This window comes from Eucalyptus grandis, chromosome 11 (assembly GCF_016545825.1).
Source record: "Eucalyptus grandis isolate ANBG69807.140 chromosome 11, ASM1654582v1, whole genome shotgun sequence".
NCBI lineage: Eukaryota > Viridiplantae > Streptophyta > Magnoliopsida > Myrtales > Myrtaceae > Eucalyptus > Eucalyptus grandis.
In genome coordinates, this window is record NC_052622.1 from 38,227,940 (window position 1) to 38,243,179 (window position 15,240).

General features: G+C 42.0%; 2 pseudogenes; both read right to left on the reverse strand.

Moving 5' to 3' along the window:
* Window positions 1–567: 567 nt before the first annotated feature.
* On the reverse strand, window positions 568–10,035 carry LOC120289928 (annotated as a pseudogene).
* A 1,226-nt stretch (window positions 10,036–11,261) lies between these two features.
* LOC120289929 lies at window positions 11,262–12,626 on the reverse strand (annotated as a pseudogene).
* Window positions 12,627–15,240: the final 2,614 nt, after the last annotated feature.

Genomic DNA, 15,240 nt, shown 5'->3' on the forward strand with positions numbered 1-15,240 from the left:
TCCTGTGCAGTCTGACTTCTTAACTTGACGAGGAAGTTCTATGCGAAGCTCAGTCGAATGGACCATGGAATGCCTTCGCTTTTTGAATGAAATGACAATGCAAATGCAGGATATGTCCAGGACTTTTGTATGGCAAGGATGAAATTATTCTTTCTGTTTAGTTGAGAAAGATATTGTTGATGACATCGATTCCAGGACTAATGATTCTAAAAATAGGAACATGGCAATTTGATTGCTAATGAGATATCCCCTGTACAATACATTATACAGAGATGAACACAAATAGTGATTTGCAGTCTGAAGATAGATGACTGCTTTCACGTTAGAAGCTCCGACATTGATCCTAGCATACCATAACTAAATAATGGATGTTCAAAAACTACAGCATAGCGACTGATTGCAAATGCTGAGCATGAAATGCCGGATCTCAGCTCTACAATATCCAATCTCTCTCCTATTTACGTTGGTTGGGGCTCATTAGTGTAATTCTAGCGTGCGAGCGTTGATGCAGTGAAATAAACCAATGTTTGCTTGCAAGCAGGGGAAACAGAAGTTCACCTTGCATCATCAGCCGAAGATGTGTCCGACATCCTTTCTTTTGACTCTTTTGCTTTTGATAAACTGCTGATTTCGATGACACTTCCAAAGCACTTGTAATTCTGACTCGGTTTTGCCGTCAAAAGAGCAGCTTAATTGTAGCCAGCACAAGACGAAGAGAGTTTGAGCAGAACAGCATCTTTCCTGAAATCAGATCGCCGCACTTTTTAATCAACCAGCATATTGACATCTAATCATCACTCTCAAGAGGTAACGATTCGAAAGCGATGAAGATGTTGAACTTATACTACTGGAAAAAGGAACAAGATAAACAAAAAGATAGAGGGCCGATCTTACCCGGAGTCGCTAAAGTTACTCAAAAATGGGGGCAAAAGCAATCTAAACTTCTTTCAAACTATCTACTTTTAACAATCAGCAGATAAGACATCACTCACAGTAACATGTCTGATGAGTAAATGTGATAACGACACAACATGACCATGAGCATGTCTAACGCGAAATTGAATCAGAGTTCAGAACTTTACTACCATAAAACCAGCAACAGGATAGATAATGTGGCTGCATTATAAACATCGGCATTCAAAAGCCAAAATGAATCATCATTCAAAAACCAGGAACATGTCAAACTCACCACGCCCGAAGAAACGGACAAGTAACCAGTGGAAGAGCTCGTGCTCGTGGAAGCTGGTGTTGTTGCGGCCAGCGGTGGGGATCCAGATTTCGAGGGAATCGTCCCATTCCCACCGGCATCGCTGCATCCGTTCAGGACGATTGCACATGCTGGCGTATATGCTGGCGTCCTATCGGGCTTGAACAACCCGTAATTCCTCTCCGACGTCGGCCCGGGCTTCATGTTCTCATTGAACAGGGCAAACACGTAGACGTTCAAATCTCCATTCGGCCTCATCGGCGTCCCCTTCTTCTGCGCCATGATCTTCATCAGATTCCCATTATACTTCCTGGCATTCTCCGGGGTGGCGCCACCCTCATCCGCATCGCCTCGCGACGGCCACCCGGTCTCCGAGATGTGCAGCGTCAGGTTCCGAAACCCCAGCGAGGCCAGGGCCGAGTGAACCGCGTCAATCTGAGCGAACAGCATGTTGTCGTAATGCAGCCCCGTGGAGGGATCGACTCGCCGGGGTTCGACTCGAAGAGCACGAAATCGAGCAGGACCTGCCGGGGTTCGCCTTGTAGGCGAAGAACGGGTAGGCGTTGATCAGGAACGGCGAGCCCACCTTGGCCTGGAACTTCAGGATCTCCGTCAGGGGTGCGGCGAGGTCTTGCCGTGGAACGCCCCGGCGGACGGCGGGTACGAGGTCTCGAGGACGGCGAGCGAGTGGGGGTCGTGACTGTGACCTGGTCGTCGAGGCCGAGCTTGGCGAGCGCGCCCTGGAGGCCCTGCATCGCCGGGAGGACGTCCGCGTCAGGGACGTGTCGTTGAGGGTCAGCACCTCGTTGCCGACGGTGATGCAGGTGATCTTCGTGGAGGGAGGTAAGGCTGGATGTTGGACTTGAGCCAGGCGAGGGCCTGGGCCGGGTCCCCATCCGGGCCAGGTACTCGTTCCCGAGGCCGACGGTGAACTCGACGCCGGTGCCGGCGAAGGCGCGGAGGACGCCGGGTCGGCATCGTAGAGCTTGAGGCGGGTGGCGCCGACGGACTTGACAAGGGGACGACGTCGTCCGGCGACGGGAGGTTGTTGGCGATCTGGCCGTAGTTGATACCGATGGAGGACGACGCCGTCGCAAGGCGGGCCCTGCGGCGGAGAACGGACAGAGAAAAGAAGGAAGAAAATTCGTGACGGAACAACGAAAAAAACGGAAGCTTTACCGAGAAAATGTCTCATTTTCCTGCTGAACTTTTTAAAGTAACCGCATTTTAACAAAGATGGTATTCTCGGGAGCTCATTGGGTACCTGAAAGGAGAATCAGAAGCAAGAAGCAGCGGAGGAACCGGTCCGACGCCATGACGGGGACCTGCGCCGGAGAAATGCAATGTCGGACGGAGGAGCGGCGAGGGATAGCGGAAAGCAGTCGAGCTAACGATCTATAAATGAAGCTGCAAAAGATGGCGGGTAGTCGAGCATTGTGCCTTTTGGCTGCGTACCATGTGAGGTTAGTTATTGATTGGTTTGAATCAGGTGACGGAAGAGTTAAAAATGGACACCTGTCCAATCCGTTGAGAAGTTAACCTCTGAGTGGATTGCGGACCTTCGAATCAGCACTAATGATTAGAATAATCAAATATTAAATTACGCATCCATTTAAAAATTTAAATTTTTTTAATAGTTAACAATAATCTCACAGAATTTAACATGATATCAAAACCTAGATTCCGATTTCGAATCTTTCTAGATCCCATTTACCTCTCTAATTAAATATATCAATGCATTCATCTAATAACTTAAACTAATAGAATAATAAATGATGAGGAGCAGTGATAACTCCATTTTCCTTATGAACAGTGTGATCTTATGGAAAAACCTTGTAAGGGGCCTCTGGCGCACTAATCTTCTTTTTCTCTCACCATTTCTCTAATGCAAAAGAAATCAGATTCTTTGAGAGCAAAAAAAAAAAAAACTCAACCGTGCTTTGAAGATTATAATAAGAGAGTGTTTTGATCCGCGCTTCTGATTTTTTTTAACCCTTTTGCGTTTTCACTTTCTAACTTTCAATAGCACGAGTATTCAAAACTTTTAGTGCCCGACCTGGCATTTGCATCGGTTCGATACTATGCACTTGTGATAACGCACGGACATCCTTTTGTTTCATCGGGTGTGAGAATCATTTCAAGGGGGATGGATGCTGCTTAACGAGGCGAGGCAATCATGATTTGATTTTGAGACTCGGCCCTTCAAGAAAACGAATAGGTTCCTTGACTTAATTTCTTTCAGCGGTGAAAAACATGGCGCTTTTTGACGTTGGTTTTTTGTTCTTTGCGTTCCTTTTCAAGGTGGAGGTGGCCCCAAAACGTGGTTGTTTTTCTTTGCGACTCCGTCACATGGTAGCCGTTCCCAATGAGATGGCGGGTAGGCGGTGGGGTTGTATGCTTGAGTAGAGGGGGGCTTTAAGGTAGGTGAGCATTGGTCTAGATCAACTCCTGATCGACCTGGGAATCGCCCAACTCTCGTCGATCCCGATCTATTCAAGGGATTGGGTCGGCCCCCGATTCGTTTCTGACACCTAAATTTTGCCAATCTCGTTTATTCATTTATCGTATTAAAAATTAGCGATTAATTTTAACCCATAAAAAAATATTAGTTAATTAATTAATTGCATAGCATATAGATTTAGGTGCATTTGCATTTTTTGCATTTATTGGACCGGCGGATGTGTTTGAATTAGTGGTTCTAAGCTTTAAATTGGTGAGGTGAGAGCCCACGTGTCGGCAAATGGCCCGCACTCTTTTTTTTTTTTATAATAAAAAAATCTCGTGAAAATAGAAATTTGAAATTTTTCCAGGATATGATGAATTTTTGGATAAGCGAGATGTGAAAAGCAAATATTGCGTTTGAAAAAGAATCTTGTGGATATAAATTTGGAAAATTAAAACTCTATCCTCGTCTATAAATAGGTTGTTTGCAGAGGTTGGGGGAGGCCACATATGGGAGAACACCCGGCCACACAAAGAAGAGAGCGATATACGTGAGGGGTAGCCCGGGGAGAAAGATGGCGAGAGCTCAAAAAGATGGCGAGAGCCCTTCATATCCGAAGATGGTGATACAAATGGTGACATTGGTGGCCGTTCTCGTGAGTGTGGTTTGCCGATCTCAGTCGACACCCACTCACCGTCAAGTTCAACTAATTGAAGCTTTTCCCGGCCATAATACGAAGGAAAAGCCAAAAGGAGGCTACGGATTTCAAGTCAAGAGAAAGAAAGGCAACCGAGCCTTTCTTCGTGCTTGACCCGCAATCAAGTCCGAGAATCCTCATCCGCATCTCCGAGAGCTCATCCCCATCGCGCAACTTGGCGAGCTTACCCTGGTTCCTGGCCCCACTCTAGATCCGACAGCCGATTCAATCATCACGGAGCGGTCCATCTAGCGACGCGGCCCCCACGCCTTATGGGTCGCTGAGCTCAAGGCCTATAGCACTATTACAAAGAGTGAAACTTTCTCAATTTCCTTGCAATATCAATTTTGCTCTTGACAATTACAAGTTATCTCATAAAGTTTGATGTTTTCTTTTGGGCCAGCCAATGAGCTTTCACGACAGTGGTCATGTTTATACAATGTTGTACCATCTGCGTGCGCATTTTTGGTGAAAAATACAGCAGCTTCTCGGTAGCCTCGCTTAGTTATCGTGAGGTCCAAGAATGCAAACAACTTCCGCACCTCGTCTTTATTACAAATTGTGGTGGTCCAGCCTCTGCTCGACGACGGGCAACGGCAAAATTGTCAGGCCTCAACGTGTTCCACCGCCGACTCGCAATTTAGATTTTGGCAAGTTTTGTTTCTTTTGTTTCCCACGGCAGCTACGTAATCTCACAATCAGTCCGCACATCCCCGGCTATCTACAAACCTGCAATTGAGATATCGTTGGCAACGCACGTCTTGGACGGCCAAGGGAGGATATGATGAGGTCTCAAGAGATTGAGTGGAGCTTGAGACTTGGTCAAACAAAGACACCAAATTGCGAGTGAAAGAATAGTGGGCGCACAATGTGAACTTGCAAAAGGTGAAGCTTGATAGCAAAGTGAAAAGAAGCTGAAGTTCTCAAACAATTTAAATACTTAACTTGTGGAACACGTCCGACGACACGAGCAAACAGTGCATGCTACCGATGTTGGCCTTCCTCACCGTGATTTCCGTGACCCATCATCCATCAAATTTGGAGATGTCACTCCGCGTGACATCGTGAATTAGGTAAGACTCTTCGATCAATTTGATTTTCATATATCTTGCCGCTTAATTGCAATATCGCAATCTTTCTTTGAATGTTTGATCGATATTGCCATATCCAAAAGATCTCTTGATCCCTCATGAAATAGAATTTTTCCTAATTTCGCAACGTGCGTATGATTGATAGTCCACCGCTTGTCAAATACGACTTCCAATCGCACCGCCAATAACTCCGATCTCACAGCTCGAGATACAGTGTAATTTATTTGAAATTGGCCAATCCGATCTCATGCGAGATACGATTCATCAATTTATTTCCAAAATGGGTAATATATTGCCTAATTTGTTGCCGTGTTGTTCTTGATGTCTTATTTTGATTTATCAGTAAAAAGAAAGGAAAAATCCAAAAAAATCTAAGTTAGATTAGGTTCGTTTTTTAGGGTTATCTTGCATGTTTAGAATAGGAAATTTATTTATTTCGAATTTTTGAAAAATGAAAAATCTAAAGAAATGCATTAGTTTAGGATGTTAGTTTTTCTTTTAATTTAAGTTGCATGTGGCAATTTTTAATTTCGAAATAAAAAAAAAAAAACACAACAAAAAATCATCATGCATATGTCATGTAGAATTAGGGCATCCTTTGCACTGTTCATTGCATATTAGGATAAAATTGCATGTTTCATTTTAAGTTTAAATTAATTTTTTTTAGATAAAGCGCATCTTACTAATATTTTGGTTTAAATTAAGGTTTAGCCTGACCTAATCCTTAATATAAGTTGGATATAATCTTTAATCTAGCTAGATAATTTTTACATTTTTTTCTAATTTCGAATTTCATGAAAAATACAAAAAAATGTCTTAGGATAAATTAGTTTCAATCTCAGATAGATTGCATGTTTTTTTAAGGAAAATAAAAAATGCGTCATGTATGTCATAGAATTAGATTCATGATATCATTTAGTGAATGTTGCTAGGTCATTTAATTTGGAAATTACCTGTCATTAGAACTAGGTCATTTAGTTATATTGCATTGCATAAAGCATGATTCTCATTAATTAAGTGAAAACAAAAAAAAAACAAAAAAGTGCGTGTTAATTCAAATCATATCTAAGGACTATTGATGTGAATATGATCTAACAATGCAGATACTTTCACGTATGAGGTAAGTCTTGCAATTTATTCATTTGCTTTCTTGAGTGTTAAATTGATGGATTGCGCTTAATTCAGTTACTTGCCAAAAATTTCAAAATAAAAGAGAAAGGTACCAAAAGGGCGCTAGAAAATCTAGCATAAAAGTCCCCGTACTCCAAATCTCTAGGTCAGGAAGTAAAAGTAAATCTCCAGTTACTTTACTTTGGGTTTCTAATCGACTCCACCAAAAATAGATTAGTGGCGACTCCTAATTGAAAATCAATTGCATGTTAGCTAACTTAAACCTAAATCGCGACTGGTATGGGCTTGGGAGAGCCCGAGTTAAGTCTACTAACAATCCATTAGTCAAATCCCAGATGGTTCACACCTGAAATTCCTGGGTCGCGACAACCGAGATTCCAGACCAAAGATGTACGCATCGGGTAGCGTACTTCGCCCTTTGTCTCAGAGTTTATAGTCGATCCAACTGACCAACTCGACTTTTTATTATATATCTAATATATCTAATATATTATTTATAATTTTTTTATACAATGTTTGACTTCACATAGATTAAACGGCTCCTGCCCAGAGTCCAAGTAATTTTACACTGTTCTTTAGTCCTCGACCTGGCATTTGCATCGGTTCGATATTATGCACTTGTGATAACGCAAGTATATCCTTTCGTTTCATTGGGTGCGAGAATCATTTCAAGAGGGGATGGATGCTGCTTTTAACGAGGAAATCAAGATTTGAATTTTAGACTCGGCCCCCTTCAAGGAGTCGAATAGGTTCTTTGACTTTATTTTCTTTCGGCGGTGAAAAATATGGCGCGTTTGACGTTGGTTTTTTGTTCTTTGCGCCTTTTCAAGGTGGAGGGTGGGCCCAAAGGTGGTTCATTTTCAAGGCTTGCCACGGTATGAGACCACGAGGTTCAAATCTGCTAGGAATCAACGTGAAATCAGCCCCAGCAATGATCATATGGGCAAGAGGCACCGTCGCAACCTAATCTTGAGTGAACCCATACCCATTTTTCAAGACTAAACCTAAATTTAACTCGCTCTCCCAAACCCATATCAATTTACGATTTAAAGCTTTAAATTTTTATATATAAATGATTTTAATTGAAGTCAGCCACTAATCTATTTTGGTGGAAATACCGAAATCCAAAGAAGAGATTTACTTTACTACGTGAACCGAGAGAATTGGTAACTTGATTACATTGCATTCTACAAAGTCTTCAGACATTTCTTCTTTATTTCGAAAAAATGTTTTCATGAACTTGAATTAATTTTTAATTTACTTCCTAACATGTGAGGTAATCATGTGGTGCACAAACCACCAATTTAAAAGCAATAAATAAATTATGGGACTTACCTAATAGTAAGAAAATTATTTGCAATGTTATATCGGAAATTCACATCAACAATTCTATATATAATTTCTAATTAACACGCAATCACTTAATTTTTATTTTCACTTGTTTAATGGGAATCATGTTTTATGCATTTTCACTTGTTTAATGAGAATCATGATTTATGCAACGCATATTACTAATCTAACATGAACGACATGACATAACAATATGACCTAAACTACATAACACAAGTATAGTATTTTTTTGTGTTTTCTTAATAAGCATGCAATCTATCCTAGAGAAAGAAATTAATTTATTCTTAAGACAATGGTTTTTTTTTGGTATTTTACATAAAATTGGAAAATTGAAAAATAGCCAAAATTGTCTATCTAGATTAAGATATTATCCAACTTATATTAGGAATTAGATTAGGCCAAACTCTAATTTAAACTAGAATGTTATCTTAACTAAGTAATCCATAACCTAAAATGCAATATATCTAGGAAAAAATAATCTAAACTTATTATTAATTTAAAAATTAGATAGAATTAAATTAAACATGCAATTTTATCCTAATATGGAATGACTAGATAACGTGCAAATAATGCCATAATTCTAGGTTTTTTTCCTTTATAAAATTCGAAATTAAAATTGTCCAATAATTAAATGTGTAATATAAATTAATGAAAAGAAAATCTAACATCCTAAATTAATGGTTTTTGGTACTTTTTATTTAAAAAATTCAAACGAATAAATTTTAACCTTAAACATGCAAACTACCCTAAAATAAGCAATATTCTAACATGAACATAATCTAACTCAAATATATTATTTTGGATTTTTCTTTTACGAAGATAAAATCGATTCAAACAATACAACAACAAATTAGGCAAAGATATTATTGATATCTATCAAATACATTGATGAATCGTATTTGCGCATGAGATTGATTGGTCAATTTTAACAAAACGCGAATCACATTCGAGCGTAGATCAAATTACATTTTTCCGTAAGTGCATTGGAGTCATATTTCGGCGTGAAATCAAACTAATAATCGTACGCGCGTTATTAAATTATAACATTTCCCAATTTATAAGGCTCTTCGAGATTACACATATGTTAGCATATCGGAAATTTCAATCATGTGTATCGATGAATATTTCAAATAAGAAAACGGAATTTCGAAAATCAAAATAGATGTTCTTTCACCTAATTCAAATATTGCCAATTCGATCCTCAACGGCTACTTGCGCCTTGGTGGTGGTGCTACGAGCGAGCTCACGGGATGGCTACTCGCTAGGGCTTCGTGCATCCTCTTGATTTACTTACTGCCTCATGATTCATTGTGTCTCATTTTATCACAACTCTTTCTAGCGTGACTACTCTTTAGTATCTGTGAAGTGAATCTTGGTAGTACGTTTACTTGTTTGAATGAAACGTGGTGGTTGTTGGATAAATCCTAGAACTATTATGCTCACCAAAAAAATGTAATTTGTTAGCAGTGTATCTAGACTTCTCTGCCTGTGCCACAATTTTGAGCTGCCTGGCTTTGACTTTTCTACACCAAGTTCTGTAGTTGGTTTTGTTTGTATAAATCTGCAGATTAAACATGTTTTTTTTCCTTTTTTCCTTTAAGCAGGAGCAACACCAAATGGTACCCTTTGGTAACTCTACACAACTCCAAGTGCTGCTGCTGAATCTCCTTTCCCTGGGAACATTGCTGGGCTGGCCCACCATCAAACTCAGCAAATTTCACAGCAAGATCTTCTTCAGTGCAATCTTTAAGTATTGCACCAAAGTCTAGGTTCCCCCGAAAAAAGCATCGCCAAAAGCTGATATGAGTCCCGATTCTATGGGAATAAAAGCTGCAGCAGTTGCTGCAGGGGCTCGCATTGCAACCCTTCAGATGCTGCTTCGCTTCTGAAGGCTGCCCAGGCAAAAAATGCTGTACACATAATTCCTTCCGGTTCTTTAATTAAACCTCTTCTATTCCTGGTGGCAGTGCCACCCAATCCAGGCCCCCATCCTGGTGTAAACTTTAGAAGTACTGGGCCTCGCTGTTACATCCAGCCATGCAGGCTCTGCTGCTGAGAAAGAATCGATTTCTGCAACCGCCAGCATTCCATCTGCTCCTGCTAAAGAACCAGCCATCTCCTTACAGAAGAGTAATATTTCAGTGTGGCCACTGAGCCTCCATTGAATCAAGAGGCCAAAAATGATGAGAAGATGGTTGATTCTGTACCGAACAATGTGATGAAGGAGCCGACCAAAGAAGATGGAACTTGCTTTAGACGATGCTGCAAAGCAGGTTACTGAAGATGACAAGGTTCTGGTAAAACCAGAAGTAGAGCAAGGAAATGAAACACCAGTTGAGAAGTCTAATGTGGCACCGGAATGCACCAGTGGCTGTAAGTGATCAAAGTGCTGTGGTGAGCACCCGGCTGAGGGTGGAAATGACAATCGTGACAAGAACTGTGAGAACGGAAGTTTGCAGGTCGACGCGGCAGGCGTGGTATCTATAGAACATAGCAAAGAAGTAGACGGCACAAGCTAGTTTGGATGGATTTAGATGATCTAGTAGATTAGAGATTGTTATGCAGGTTGAAACAAAAAAAAATTTACATGACCTTTGCTTCCAACTTATTATTTTTGAACTTCCAGCATTTGGTGCTCGCTGAGCTTTGTAATATTTCTCAGAATATAGCAAATGAAAAAGCAAATGATAGTTGTCCATCGGTGTTGTTTTGTCTGTCTGTCTTTTAGTCTATTTTTTCTATCTGAATAGATGGACCTATAATCTGTAAGCGAAGCGGTGCTCTGGACGCTTACCGTATGAGGTTGACATATAGTTTCAGGCCGCTCTTTGTATCATTTTATCGTTGAAAGATCATGTATATCAGTGGGCTTCATTTCTTCAAAAAACAGAACTAATCCACCGATTTTCCATACATATCAGACTTTAGTAAGTTCTCCGTGGAGATACCTCAGACCGCATATGCATGCCTCGTTTTTATTTTTTCATTTTTTTTTTAATTCCCTGGTTATGCGTGTATGTTTCTTAAATTTGTGCATGATTCATCCGGAAAATAAGGCCACAGAATTACTGGCCTCTAATCTCTTGTCAACTCGACAGGAAAAAAGCAGAAGCTGCCGGTTTGATTCCCGGAAATTGTGCTTTCTAGTGAAGAAAACGCATGAACACTTAGGTTCATGCAATGACGTCCGCAAGATATCAGCAACTTGCATCAGCGGAAATATAACTGCGGTCCATTCATTCTGCACAATATTCTATGCTATCACAACCCAACATTAAGAATTCGAAAACAGATCATGTACATGTACAATTCAAACAAGTATGAAGGCTCGAGGAATCAAAGCTAAGTAGGCAATGCACCGCCTCCGAGGTCGCTGTCCTTCTGCATCGCAGGACTCACGCATGCAAAGATCGATGGCTGCTTCTGCTTCTTCAGCTTGACCCCGAACAAGAAGGACCTCAAGGGTATTCTTGACCTGGGGGGGTGATGGCTTTTTGATGCCGAAATTCCGAGATACTCATCTAGTCTTGCGATGGTTGTCTCAATCTCGGCCTTCAGCTTTACCCGGTCCAGACCGGCATTCAGTTCGTCGGCACCCTGTTGTTCTCTTTTGCTTCATGTTCAGGACCTCGCTCCTGGAACTTCGCAGCTTGATACTCACCAGAGAGGGATTCTAGCAGCAGACCCCGGGTCAGAAACTCGTTATCTCGTCCTGTAACCGGCACAAGGCAGAAAATCGACTCTCCAATTCATCCTTCAATAGCGCATTTTGCTCCAACCACAACTTGAGTTCGGTCTGTATCTCTCAAGTGTCTGTATATCGGACGAGCTTCAGACTTCAAAGATTGGTGCTTAAAGCTTGAATCTTGTTTCTTGTCATCGAACAACTTTGATAACTCAACTTGTAGATCACGGAAACTTGTTTGGAAAGTCTGGCACTGATGGATCGACGTGCTGAATCTCAACCAGAATTCAATGTTTTTCCTCTAGGAGCTCGTCAATCTCCACTGGAACTCTCTTCCATGGTAGTAACAGCTGGAGCTCTACTTACTCTGGTGTCTACCTCTAGTAGAAGGACTTCTTCATGAAGCCTTGAAATTATGTTGAAGCAGCAGTTTGTAGAGCGGCTGTTTTTTCTTCGCAGCGATGATGGACTCAATTCTTGAGAGCTAGATCCGACCGATGCTCTCTTTGGGGATTTTCTTGATTCGTAGCCTTATCTTCTGATGCAGCAACGCCTTCAGCACCATCCGGCTTCCCATTCGGCGTGCCTAATTTTTTGCGAAGAGCCATGATCTCCTCGTCCTTTGAAGCATTCTCATTTCGTAATTCCCTGATCTGCATCGCCAATTCAAAGAGGCCATCCCTGTTATCCTTCTCCACGTCGCTTAGCTTCTTCCTCACGTCCTTGTAACTCCTGAGAACCGAAGTGTACTCCCTAGTAAAAATTTCTCTGTCCTCTACGCCAGTCAAGAACATCTGCCTCCAGTCGGGATGATCTTCGCTGTCATCCTGTGAGTCCTGAGTCTCGGTAAACAGATCATGGTTCTCTTCCTTCGTGCTGCACCGATTCTTGGGGTCTCTCAGACATAACATCAAACTCGCTAGCAGGGCCAGATCCCACATACATCTCTTCCTCCGCAGCTTTGATGGGATCATCGAAAGTAGGAACACTGTCCTTATTCTCCTCTCGCTTTGCCTCCGCATCTCTTTTTGTCGTCAGAGACGTGCTGCACTTCATTCTCTTCAATCTCCTTTTCCTTGTTTAGCGTTCGTACCAGCGGTTTTCGTTTCATGGAATAATGTTCCGCCGTTCTCATCCTCCTCATCCAGCTTCACATTCTGCAACTTCTCTGAGAGATGGTCGAGGTTCGAGTTGGCTTCTGTAAATGAGAGATGAGGTTCTGGTTTTGGTCCTTGACATTCTGCTTCAGGGTCTTGATCCGGTGCATTTCCTTCTCCAGCTCTTTGCCTGCTGTTCATGTTGTCCGAACTTTTCCATCAGAGTTTCCTTTTCATTTCGAGGGTCCGATGTGCGTGTGCAGGCCATCCGTCTCCAATTTCAATCTACTTACAAGAGGTCTGGGAAGAAACCGCGGTTTCCAAATTGATAACCTTGTCGACCAGTTCATCAACTCTCTGCTAATTCCGACATGGTGAGTGCCGCTTTCGGAATCAGAATTGAGAACTTCCTCCGTCTTCTGACCATCCCAGCTCGACTCATCGTCTTGTTGGACCGAACTCCTTGATTTTGGACTGGTAATGACCGAATTTTCTTCCTCTACATTGTCCTTAGTGGTTCTCTCTTCAGAAAGAAATTCGCCTTTTGAGAGATTTGAGCTTGTACTTTCTTGATTCTTTCCTGTTCCTCTTTCGCCTCTTCGGCTGATTGTTCCTGTTGCTCCTGCATTCTGGACAAGGCCTTCTTGCAAGACTTCAAAGCTATCGTGGTCATTAGAGTCCGAGCCTCGTTGTCCTCGATGATGGTACTGATTCCAAATTCATCCTGCAGGCTGCATACTGTGCCTTGCATTTCCATTACCTGGTTTTCTATTTCCCAGTATCTCTCGCGCCCACGCTCAAACGAGCTCTTCACGAACTCCTTCTCGGTCTGCAGTGCTAAAATTCCTTTCTGAAGCTTGTCGATCTCCCCTAGAGCCTCGTCTTTGGTCAAACCGGAAGCGGGAGTGACGGAAGTCTTGACGCCGCTCAAGTTCTTCTTCAGCTTTGTTTTCCTCGAGCTCAACATTGACGGGCTGCTGAACTCTTTCGCAGGGAGCTTCGGCACTCTAGGAATGCGCCGTTTTGCAGCGTCAGGAAGATCTCTGCCGGACGGCTTCTCAGAGAAGCTGCCGCGAAGCTTTGCTCGTCATCGTCGTCAAATTGACTTCATCGGGAAAAGCCGTGGCTATTTTGCGGTTGGCGCCTTGAAGCTCTCTGGATAAGAGGTCATATCTCTCGGCTAGAGCTCGGTATGCCCGGTAGGTATCTTCCACTAAGCCCTTGAGCTCCGGCCTCTTCTGTAGTACATTTCGGGCTTCAAGAAAAAGAGTCGCCATCGCCATCAATAATCTTCAGCGTGCTCTGACCTTGTCTTCAATATCTGCAGTTGAACCTCTGCATATCAGTGCTTTTGGATTTTCTCACACAGATACATCGACTCAATCATGTCGCGACCGTAAGATTCACAACTACGACGCCCGTTAGGTTGGCTCTTTTGGTTCATTCGATACTAAACTTCTGTATACCTCATCGTACTGCATCCTGTAAACTCTGTTCATGATGTACTTCAACTCTTTTTTTTTTTTTTGGGGGGTGGTAAATCTAACATATATGTATGCAGAAAATATCACAACATCAAAAGTAACTAAGAAAGTCATGAGTTTTTTTCGTCTGCAGAAATGTTGAATTAGTTTTTGAAATGGCATTTTCTACAAACGCGCACATCATGCAGGTAAGAAGGCTAGGATTACATAAAATGTCTGCAGGTTTCATGCCGATTTCAATTTGAGACTGGTTTAGGTTTTATGAACCTCAATCGTGGTTTCTGTCGTCGATCTTATGTTATTTGAGATATAAGAGATCTCTTGCCCCGTCTATGAAGATCGTCCATGGACTGATCAAAAGATTCAAAACCTGTGGTAGGAATAAATAAAAATCTTTATTCCACCTAGCAAAATCGCGAACTTCATCTATTCGAATCCTATCGTAACACTAATGATCCCCGCTCTCTCATTCCGCATCTGGAAACCCGGAACTGCAAAATAGGCCTCGGCTCCATCCTAGAAATCAATCATTTGAATTATACTCCCTCCTCTCTAAACCACCACATTCATTCACTATTGTTTCAGGTCCAACATTTTTCTTCCACATAAACCAAAAGATCTACAAAACTATGATTGCCACAAAGCACGAGTTTCTAAAAAGATAAACAAAATGATGGAGGAATTGGATTGGAAGCACCACCTTGGAGGCTCTGCTCAAGCCATTTTGATTGCTTGGTCCTGATGTGGCTTGCCCACCACCATGAATATGCATTACTTGCTGCTCTCTGCAACATCCTCTCCCTCTACTCTCCTCTATCAAGGCATAAAATTTGGGAAACGATCAAGCAAAGCAAGATTGAAGTGCAAAGTTTAAGCCATTACAGAGAAGCCAGGAAGATGACGGACAGAGACAGGTCTCATGCAAGGGAGAGAGGACAATGGAATGAAACCTTCGTCCCATCCAACGTTGCCTAAACATGGAGCGGAGGATCCGCATTACTTGTCAAATCCTTTGACATCCTCTAATTATTATTTATTTATTTATATACCCAAAA